Raw genomic sequence first — 11,095 nt, 5'->3', positions numbered from 1 at the left:
TCTTTCACTCCCTCAGGTTTCTATGAAGAAGCCCATTCAACACTTCTCATGGTAAACCAGAAAATTCGAAGTTGGAGTTCTCAAATCACCTGCAAATTTGGAAAACAATCCAAAATTACCGGTAACACCTTGGACCCATTATGTCAGGATGGCAGGGATGATACCAAGCATCCAGAATAGTTGAAGCTCCCCTGGTGATTCCAGTTTACAGTCAGGATTGAGAACCCTGGGAAGTCATCTTCTTTAAGCCCCAGCAGCCATACTCACAGTGATTTCCACATCAGAGTAGCCTTAGAAAATCCACAGAAAAACTCACTCAACCTACTCCCGCTAGAGTGTCCACATTTGAGTCTGGACCCAGGAGTCTGCATTCTTTTTTTTTTATTTATTTATTTTTTAGAATTTTTTTTAATATTTATTTTTCAGTTTTTCGGCGGACACAACATCTTTGTTTTGTATGTGGTGCTGAGGATCGAACCCGGGCCACACGCATGCCAGGCTAGCGTGCTACCACTTGAGCCACATCCCCAGCCCAGGAGTCTGCATTCTTAACAGTCATCTCAGATATTTTCTCTTTGAGTCAGCAGAGGGCACATTTGGGAAATGCTGCCTTTAGAGGCATGGGAGTGGGGTGGAAGCAGGAGGACTCTGGCCCTTTAAGGTCTGATTGAGGGATGGCCTTTATGACAGCTGTGAGGCAGAGCAGGTCCCTTCTCCTTTCTTCCTCCTTCTGGATGGGTGAGGGAGGCGGTCCTGCTCCTTGAATTTGGTCTCTTAAAAAGAGAGTGGGACGGGCCTGCTGCCTTGCCCCACCTCCTCTTTCTGCTCATTTTGATGCTGAGAGGTCAAGTTAGGAGAGAGGTCAAGTTAGGTCAAGTTTGGCCTAGGAGGTCATCTTGGGAAGCAATATAGGGCCTGCCTTTCTTTCATTCCTTGTCCCATCCTTGGTCCTGGAGCCTGGTTGTGGTTCCTTGCATGAAACGAAGGGTTCAGAGTGACACCCTTTGGGCTTGGTCTGGAACTCTTGGCTGAACACCAAGCCTTTCAAGATGGCCCTCCCCTGCACTCTTAGAATAATTCTTTGGGGACTGGTGCTTTCAATGGAGCATGGGGTCCACATGGAAAAGGGAGACCATCCCTCTGTCACCCCCCTGCCCACGGAAACCCCTACCTTGCCATGTTTCAGGAGCTGATAGAAGAAGCAGCAGGCAAGCAGCAGAGGGAGCCACAGCTCCAAGGGCATCGGCTACAGTACATGCTGGAGTTGGACCAGTGTTCAGCTGACCCCCATGGACATCCTAGGAAGATCGCACCATCGGAGCCACCATGGTGAGGCTGGTGAGGCCTAGAAGAGGTGAATCCTCATGTCCCTATTCCACCCTAGAGTTGGGAGAAGGGTAGAAGACTGTAGAGAACAAGGAATCTGTGGGTTTACTGTCAGGCCTCATTGCCTGGTGCACATAGCATGGCTTCGTTTCTTTTTCTTTCTTTCTTTCTTTTTTTTTTTTTTTTTTTTGTGCTTGACATTAAACCCCAGGGTGCTCTACAACCAAATCAGTCTCCAGCACTTTTGGGGGGATGGGGTGTACCAGGAATTGAACTTGGGGGCACTCAACCACTGAGCCACATCCCCAGCCCTATTTTGTATTTTATTTAGAGACAGGGTCTCAATGAGTTGCTTAGCAACTTGCCATTGCTGGCTTTGAACTTTCAATCCTCCTGCCTCAGCCTCCCTAACTGCTGGGTTTACAGGCATGTACCACCATGCCTATCCCCAGCCCTTTTTTATTGATTTTTTAAATTAATTAATTAATTTTTTGGTGCTGGAGATTGATCCTAGGGGTGTTTAACCACAGCCCTTTTTCATACTTTATTTAGAGACAGGGTCTCACTGAGTTGCTTAGGGCCTTGAAGTTGCTGGAACTGGCTTTGAACTTGCAGTCCTCCAGCCCCAGGCTCTGGAGCTGCTGCAATGACAGGCATGCACTACCACACCTGGCTGATTTTTAACATTTTGAGAAAGGGATTCACTAATTTGCTGAGGATCTTGCTGAGTAGCTGGGGCAGGCCTCAAACTTGTGATCCTCCTGCCTCTGCCTCTTGAGTCACTGGGATTCCAGATATGTACCACCTGCCCTGGTTTTGAAAGGACGGCAAGCTCAGGAAAGCTGGCTCCAAGCCTATTTTCCTTTAGGGCCCCAGCTTAAGAACAGATTAGCTTGGGGCCTTCTGAAAAATCTTTTCCATTCCCCACAACAACTGAGTAATGTGTTAGCCACTTTCCTTCATAATAATCTTATTGCTTGTTGTCTCTGAAGACTGTAATTGAGCTGCATTTTTGTGGAGGGCTGTTTATGTGGTGGTTTGCTCTTAGAGGCAAATAGTACAGGATGCTGTGTTGGGGAGACTTATAAGCCCTCAGAAAGGATGAGAAAAGCTAACACCTGAGGATATGAGAGCATCTGTGACAGTATTTAATTAATGACAGCCAGTACCCCTTGTAGTTCTGGGGCAATTGACAATTTTAGAGAGAAGAGAACTATGGCATGAAGAGAGAAAGCAACTGGCAAATGTCACACGGTGAGTGGCATAGACAAAATTTGAGCTCAAGTCTGATCCTAAAATCTGTCTATAACTTTTTAAATCTTTAAATGCAGTATCCCAACCTGCCAGGAATTTCTCCTATTTTGGCCATGGTGCTACTTTGAGATTTTGGCACCAAATATGCTTTATGATTTTCTTTGTTCCCATCATGCTCAATTCTGCTTTAAACATCTGCATTAGACACTCTTTCAGGACAGCAGCCGGTGTGCAGGGTTCTCCAGGGAATGTAGGCAGCCATCAACTTCAAGGAACTCTTGAGAACCTGATGAGATTAACCTGGGGTTTTTCACTAGTCTCCAATGACAATGGACAGAATTCACACTCTCCTTCCAAGTAAAACAACCAATACTCTCCTAGCTATCTCTTACCATGGGCTTTTTGTGTGTCAGGCATTGCAGAAGATGCTGTACAAAACTATCACCCTTAATCCTTGCCATTACCAGATGAGGTTGGTACTTATTAACATAAACATTTTATAGATGAAGAAACTGAGGCTCAGTAACTTCACTGATGTTACACAGCTAGTAATTGTTAGTCAGAGGTCAAACCTAGGATCTCAAGCCCCAGAGCCTGTGCTTTTAATCACCATGCTGTGCTGAATTCCCAACAGATTTTAACTGAGCACTAGGCACTATATCTGCATTGAGTATATGCAGGCAAATAACTACTTTCCTGATTTCTAGGGGGTTCTGATACAATAGAATGGGTATATAAATAATCACATAATGTTACAAGTGCTTAGAAGAGAAGAAATGGATCAGGCCTGGGGATATATCATAGTTGTTAGAGTGCTTGCCTCATATGCACAATGCCTGGGTTCAATCCCCAGCACCACACACACACACACACAAATAGCTCACTGTTTGGAGCAGGGAAAGGGAAGCAGAGATAATGTTGGAGGGCCTCATTGAGAAGGTAATATTTAAGCTGGAACTTGGGAAAGGAGGAATAAGGAGAAGATTATATTGGCAGAGAAGTTCATCCTGATTTAGGAAAGAGAACATAACTTGGTGTGGGAGGAAATTCATTCAACAAATATTTTATTAAGCAACTACTGAGGTCTGAGCATGCAAATGTGATTAAGACAGGCAAAGCTACTGACTTGGAGCATGTGCTGTGGTGGGGAGATAAACGTGCAAACAGTTAAGTTGCAAATTGTGGCAAATGCTGTCAAATGATGAAATAGGTTATGATAGAATAGCAACGAAGTCATCTCTTTCCATGGGGTTATGTGAAGGTACTTTTGAAGAGGTAAATTTGAGCTGAGGCCTGTGAAGAAGGGAGACATGAGAGGAGTGGAGAGACACCTGACTTAGGTTTAAGGAACAGCGTGTGCAAAGGCCTAGAGGGAAGAATGTCCTATTTGTGGCTGAGTCTAGAGAGCTCTGCAGGGAATGGCAGGATATGAGGCTGGTGAGAGGTGGGGTCGGAGGCCCTGAGGAGGGCCCCAGATTCCATTTCTAACTGCAGCACAAAGCAGACCAAATCAAGTTTGCACTGATGACATGAGGCTGGAAAGGAGGATGCCTACAATTAGGCACATATCCTGGGCCGACTAGGAAGCATACTGGGATCTTAGGGACTCTGGAAAGGATCCAGAAGCAGATGACAGGTTCAGTCACACAGGATGTATGAGTCATTCCTTTCCCTGAAAAGGTCTGAGCAGACCCTTCCTGGCTCTGAGCCTCAGCAACCCCACCCTGCTTCAGGAAACTAGTGAGGTCAAGGTCTGAAAGGAAAGGGCAGTTCCTCACTAGACAGCCTGCTAGAGTTTGGGTTGGGTCCCTTTTCAGGCAGGGTGGAGCAGGTGTATGGGTGGGCCTCCTGGAAAGATTATTGTAAGATGGGAGTGTGGAATAACTTAAGAAAGCAAATACAGCCTGGCTTGGGCCTGTGTGAATGATGGCTAGTGAGTGCCCCAATCCTGAGGGTGTGTTAAGCATGAGTTAGAATCCAAACTTTTAAAAGTATTCTGGAACATCAAAATATTAAAGAGTTATGTTAAATCCCCAGCACTATTACAACCCCAGACTTGTGGATTCAGTGGAGGAGGAAGGTTACATGAATAATATATAAATTAAAGTGGAAATACTTACTCAGATGTTTGTAAAGGAGAGAGAAAACCTTTTCCTGAGATGTCTGGTTTTGTAGTCTTTGCTCTTGACCTTTACCAGGAGGGGGAGCACAAGTTGGGAACTCTGCAGGCCCAGCCTTCCTACCCTTTGGCCACTGGGTGTCAGCACAACAGTTTAGATTAAATCTCTCAATTGCTAAGGGGCATGTGGTTTTTAATAGACTTTCCAGCAAACAAAATATTGGTGATCAAGGCCTTGTTGAGATGGTATTTAGAGAAGTGTTGGTAAAATGAATGGGGCAAATGGAGAGCCATTTCTAGAAAGGAATGGAAAAGGGAGTTAGAGAAATGGGGAGTTAGAGAATTGGGGAGTTAGAGAAATGGCCAAAGGATACTTAAGAAGGAATTTTTTTTGAAGTTGTAGATGGACAGAATGCCTTTATTTTATTTGTTTATTTTCATGTGGTGCTGAGGATTGAACCCAGTGCCTCACACATGCTAGGTGAGTGCTCTACCACTGAGCTACAGCCTCAGCCCAAGAAGGAATTCTTGAAGTTGTTGAAAGACAGAAATGGCAAAAATAGGTGTCCCCACTAGTGATATAATTATTTTGTGGTGCCTAGGTCTTGGATTTAAAACAATGACAAAATAGCACCCAATATCGAATTGTTGCCCCAAACCTGCATCTGTATAGTGATATAAAATAAGGACTCTTTTTAAAATATTTTAAACGTTTTTATTATTTACAGTTATACATGACAGTAGACTATGTTTTGGCAGAATATACATACATGAAGTACAACTTATTCTATTTGGGTTCCCACTCTTGTGGTTGCACATGATGTGGAGTTTTCCTGGTCATGTGTACAAATACAAGGCTAGGACAGTTATGACCAACTTTCTACTGTCTCTCCTATTCCTCTCCTTCCCTTCCTCCCCCTTTGTCTAATCCATTGGATTTCTATTGTCCCCTCGCCAACCTCCCTGTGGGTTAGCATCCACAAATCAGAGCCAATACCAAGAAACCAAAGGCCACATGTTCTCTCTGAAATAAGGACCCTAATCCATGTATGCTTCAACATGTCTTTAGTCACCTTTAGTAGTCAGTAATATAATTGATCTTCTAAACTCTTGTATGCTTGAGTTTTCCCCCTCAGTCTAGAAGTGTAAAGTGATCCAGAAGTGAGACAAAATTTCTTTTTTTAGTGTTTTCTTTTAAATTTTTATTGCTACATTATAATTATACATAATAGATTCATCATGGCATATTTTACATGGACATAACATAATTTTATCAATTTCATTCACAGTACTTCCTTTTCCCTTATCTCCTCCCTTCCCTGACCAACTTCTTCACCACTGGTATAATTTTTTTCTTAATGGAAACAGACTTGAGTTCAAATTTTAACTTTACCACATACTGGCTATGTGTACTTTATGGTTTGGATTCTGTGGGGCTGGGATTGAACCTAGGGCCTTACATATGCTAGGCAAAAGTGCTCTCCCACTGAGATACATCCAGCACTTGGGTGTGTGTTCTTTTTTCTTTTTTAACAATATCTTTATTTTATTTATTTATTTTTATGTGGTGCTAAGGATCGAACCCAGGGCCTCGCACATGCTAGGTGAGCACTCTACCACTGAGCCACATAAGCAGCACAGGTGTGTGTCCTTTGACATAGCTTCTCGAGCCTCAATTTCCTTGTCTGCAAAATGAGATAATAAGTATCTCATAAGACTATTGAGGATTCAAGAGTTTATAAATATAAAGCATCTCGTACATTCATAAGTGTTCAACAAATGATAGATATTATTACCTTGAGTTAATTTCAGGGCTGATTACAGCTGTGTTTCTCTTGAACAGTTTTGTGAAGGATTTTCAGACTCTGTATTCAGGCAAGACACGAATCCCCTGACCCTGTTCTGTCTTATGTGTGCAGGTCTCTGCCATAGGCAAACCCTAGATTTGCCTCTCACACCAAAGCATGAAGTGTACCAACTGTTCAGAGCCACTATGGTTTATCGTCAGCAACTCCACTTAGCTCACTATCATCTCCCACCATGTGGAGCCCTGGGCCTCGAAAAGCCCAAACAAAGACTTTCCTTCAGGAGGAAATTCCTCAAAGCCTTCTCTGATGTCTAAAGCCTGGACAGAGATGGACATCACACAACACATTCAGCAGACACTCTGGAATCACAAGAGCCACAGGGTCCTAAGACTCCATGTGTAAGCAGCAAAAAGGTAGCCAGGTTCCTGGGATCCAATGGAATGACATTTCACCTTTGGACACTGCCTTTGTGCTACTGTATTTCAATGACAATCATAAAAGTGGCCAGAAGTCTAAACTTCCCAGTGGGCTGGAGGAATTTTTGGCAAGGGAATCTTCTCTTTTGTGGAGGGTCCGGCAGGCAGGCAGCATCCTGTCGAGGGTTTCTGACTCTTCCCAGGAACATTATGGGTCTGCAAATAATCAGTCTGCCAATAATCAGTGTTCCCTTTGTCCTTTCAAAGTCAGCTTCCAGCAGCGGGGCTGGGACCATTGGATCATTGCTCCTCGTCACCATACCCCAAACTACTGTAAGGGATCCTGTCCTCGGGTGCTACTCTATGGTCTCAATTCCCCCAATCACGCCATCATTCAAAACATTGTCAGTGAGCTGCTGGACAAGAATGTCCCTCGGCCCTCCTGTGTGCCTTATAAATATATTCCCATGCGTGTCCTTCTGATTGAGGAAACTGGGAATATTCTGTATAAGGAGTTTGAGGATATGATTGCTCAGTCTTGCACATGTAGATAATAATGAAGGAACAGCTAGCTCGGGCTGCCCATGTAAATGTAGAATGGTTGAAAATATCAGTGTGAAAGATGTACGTGATCTTAAATCTATAGGTCCTATCCCTTGACCTAAGTATTGTTTCTTTAGTTTCTTCCCCCATTTGTAATCTATTCCATTGATAATAACCGTGCTGATACCAATTTGACCTAGTCAAATTTGATCACTAGAACAAATCTGACCACTACTATTGGTCAGTACAATTTGACCAGTACAATTTGACCACTAGTCAGAGCCCTTACTGAGTAAGATGGTCCTTTGGAGATGTTCTATTTTGTCTTTTTTATTGTGACGTTTTCAAGTCACTGGCCCAAGCTGGTAGAACTTTGTAAAGTATCCCACCAAAGCCTGGGAAAGGTGGACTTTTGCTAGTGTTCAGCTTCTAAGGCTCTGGAGGATTTGGAGTGGTATTAGTAGCCTGAGATTTTTGTACCCTCTTCCTCACCTCCTGTCTCCTGGAAATGAATGTCTCCTATCCAGACTGCCTGCCTCTATGCTCTTTCCACCTTCTAATTCTTGGACTAGAGAACTTTGTAGGTAACCACCTTTATAGGAATCTTCATGTAAACGTGTAGGGCTTTTCCTCTCAGCCTCTGCATCTTGGAAAAGGCCCACAGGGAAGCATCAACATGGAGTTGTCCCAGATGGCAATTGCTTCAACACCACCAGCATTTGTGGTAAAGAGGAGAAGAGCTGTCATTGCTGATTAGGATGACAGAGATATTTTAAGCCCTGTTGCGGAAGCCTGGTAAGTCTTTCCCTCTGTCCAACTCTTTCTTGATAAGTTAGTACCATTCTCAGTGGGATGGGATTGATTAAGGGTGGGTACATGTGTTTGCAAATGTTAATCCCTGTCTTTCTTATCCATCATAAATTAACTCATTTTTAAAATATTTATTTTATAGTTTTTTTAAGTGGACACAATATCTTTATTTTACATTTATGTGGTGCTGAGGATGGAACTCAGCGCCTCAAGCATGCTAGACAAGCACTCTACTACTGAGCCAGAACCCCAGCCCCAAAATTAACTCATTTCTACCAATTCCTTCTCAACAGTTCTAGCTAGACTAAATATGCTGCAAGTGAATATCCTGCAAGTCTATACATACATAAATGTCCTTCTTCCCTTTAAGGAATTGTTCCTTAATATTCCGTTGTCCATCTATCCACTGTATCTTTAGAAATCACTTAAGGTGATTTTTTTTTCATCTCAGTAGCTCCCATGCCCCTCCAGACTCAGGTAGGTGTCCACTTTGGGTTCACATAGCATTACATGCTCTCCCTTAGTATACACTAGTGTAACTGTCTATTGTGAAAAGGATGGAGCTCACTTTGAGGGGTTTTACCTGTGTCATACCCCTGTTCTCTATTGCCAGACCCCAGTACCTAGTAAGTCAATAACACAAACACAGAACACAATTAATACTTTTTACAGAGTGGGAAATCCAACCCAGTGCCTCATACGTGCTAGACAAGTGGTCTACCCCTGAGCTTTATACCCCACCCAACAGTGACATTTTTGTGGGGGATGTGTTCTTCCTGATACAATAATTTAATGTTTGCATAGTTCACTAATTTTTTCATTGCAATAAATGTAATTTATGCATATGCTTTGTACATGAATTAAGATGATTAATATTTGTGCCCCATTTCAAAAGCATGCTGCAAATTTCAATGGAATGTGACAGTTTTGTTACTGAACAAGGCAGTTTGTGAAATCCTATGTACTTCAATTTGAACTGAGAGGAGATATGGGCTTTCATTCCAGTCATTTTCCCAGTCTCCCTGGATTATGCACAAATACATAACAGGCCTGAAGACAAACCTTGGTTATAGGACCAGATCCTGAGTTCAGTCTCTTGGTTCTTTGCTATTTGCAGAAAGTCCTGATCTCCCAGCCTTGTGAGTCCTGAATACCTGTGGAACAAGCTGTTTATGGAGTACTCAGTTAATTGGCCCTATTATTCATTAAGTCCAGACTCATCAAAACCCCCAAGGAAATCACTTGCTATTAGTTTAGTTGAGGTGTTCCTCAAAAATCTCATGCGTAAGATGAGATTTAGAAGAGAAATTTTGGGTTCAGAGGAGAAATGACTAGGTTAGAAGGGCCTTAGGGGTTAACTGAATGACAACCATAGGCTGGTGGCTAGAGGAGGTGGGTCCCTGGGGCATGCCTTTGGGATATCAATTTGGTCCTTGATGAGCAGAGCTCACCCTCCTCTGCTTTCTGGTGTGATGTCTTTTTTTTTTCCCTAATGAATTTTTTTATTAGTTGTTCAAAACATTACAAAGCTCTTGACATATCATATTTCATACATTTGATTCAAGCAGATTATGAACTCCCATTTTTACCCCGTATACAGATTGCAGAATCACATCGCTTACACATCCACTTTTTTACATACTGCCATGTCTTGAGCCTCCTCGTTCTGCCACACTTTCATGGTGATATTAAGCTGTCCTTGAGCTCTGAGGAACACAGCTGGCTCTCTGTAGACCAAGGCCTCTGAAACCATGAGCCCCCAAATAAACTTTTCTTCCTCTAAAATTGTTCTTGTCGGGTCTTTTAGTGATACTGGCAAAGAAGCTCACTGCAACACTGGCAGAATGGGGTAAGTTGTGACTGATGTAATGAATTCTCTTTTCTTTTTGAAATATGGCTTTAGCTCAGCATTGTTTCTGAAATCCTAAGAGATCTCTACTTTAAACCTTCCTCTGAGAGGAAGGAGACATACATGGTAGTGGAGGAGTGTGTGTGTGCGTGTGCGTGTGTGTGTGTGTGTGTGTGTGTGTATTGTGGGGGCTCTGTCTGTCCAGAGAGATTTAGTCCAGAGGAGGAAAGTAGGAAGCAAAATCCAACCAACTCAGTGAACAGGCCAGAATGCCATTTGATGTATGGAAGCAAAAGGAACAAGCATTTGAACTTGCTTCTCACCCTGGAACCTTGGGGCAAAATTGAGGAATCGGGCAAAGTTTATCTTCCATTCCACCAAATAGTTGGGCACTTAATCTTATAAAGCAAGATTTCATATGTCTTCAGTTAATTCTCCCAGTAGTACTATGGAAAAGAGGTATTAGCCCCATTAAAAAAGTTTCACTGAACTAAATTTCATATACTATAAAAGTGTCCTCATTAGGTACACAGTTCAGTTTTTAGAATATTCAGAGTCATGCAAATACAATCATAGCTGGCATTACAGACATGTGCCATCACACCTGGCATTCCATAGGAGCTTAATTCTGTTGATATCTTTGCTGCACAGAAGCTTTTTTAATATACTATTTAGTTTAGGTGGACACAATACCTTTATTTTATTCTTATGTGGTGCTGAAGATCAAACCCAGTGCCTCATTTGTGCCAGGTGAGTTCTCTACCATTGAACCACAACCCCAGCTCCTGCACAGGAGCTTTTTAATGTAACTTCATTTATCAATTTTTGCTTTTGTTGTCTGTGCTTTGGGGATCGTATCCCAAAATTCATTATCCAGATGAACATCGTGGAGCTTTACCCAGAGTTTCTCATAGTAATTTTAGTTTCAGGTCTTAGCACTTTAGTATGGTATGAGATAAGGGTCTAGTCT

The 11,095-nt window shown here is 42.7% G+C and overlaps 1 pseudogene; it reads left to right on the top strand.

Annotated features, from left to right (window-relative positions):
- The first annotated feature begins 1,049 nt into the window (after positions 1-1,049).
- Positions 1,050-7,477, top strand: LOC114086185 (bone morphogenetic protein 15-like; annotated as a pseudogene).
- The last annotated feature ends 3,618 nt before the right edge of the window (positions 7,478-11,095 follow it).

Source organism: Marmota flaviventris, chromosome X (assembly GCF_047511675.1).
Source record: "Marmota flaviventris isolate mMarFla1 chromosome X, mMarFla1.hap1, whole genome shotgun sequence".
Classification (NCBI taxonomy): domain Eukaryota; kingdom Metazoa; phylum Chordata; class Mammalia; order Rodentia; family Sciuridae; genus Marmota; species Marmota flaviventris.
Note: the sequence above shows the minus strand (reverse complement) of the source record. Positions and strands in the feature narration are given on the sequence as shown.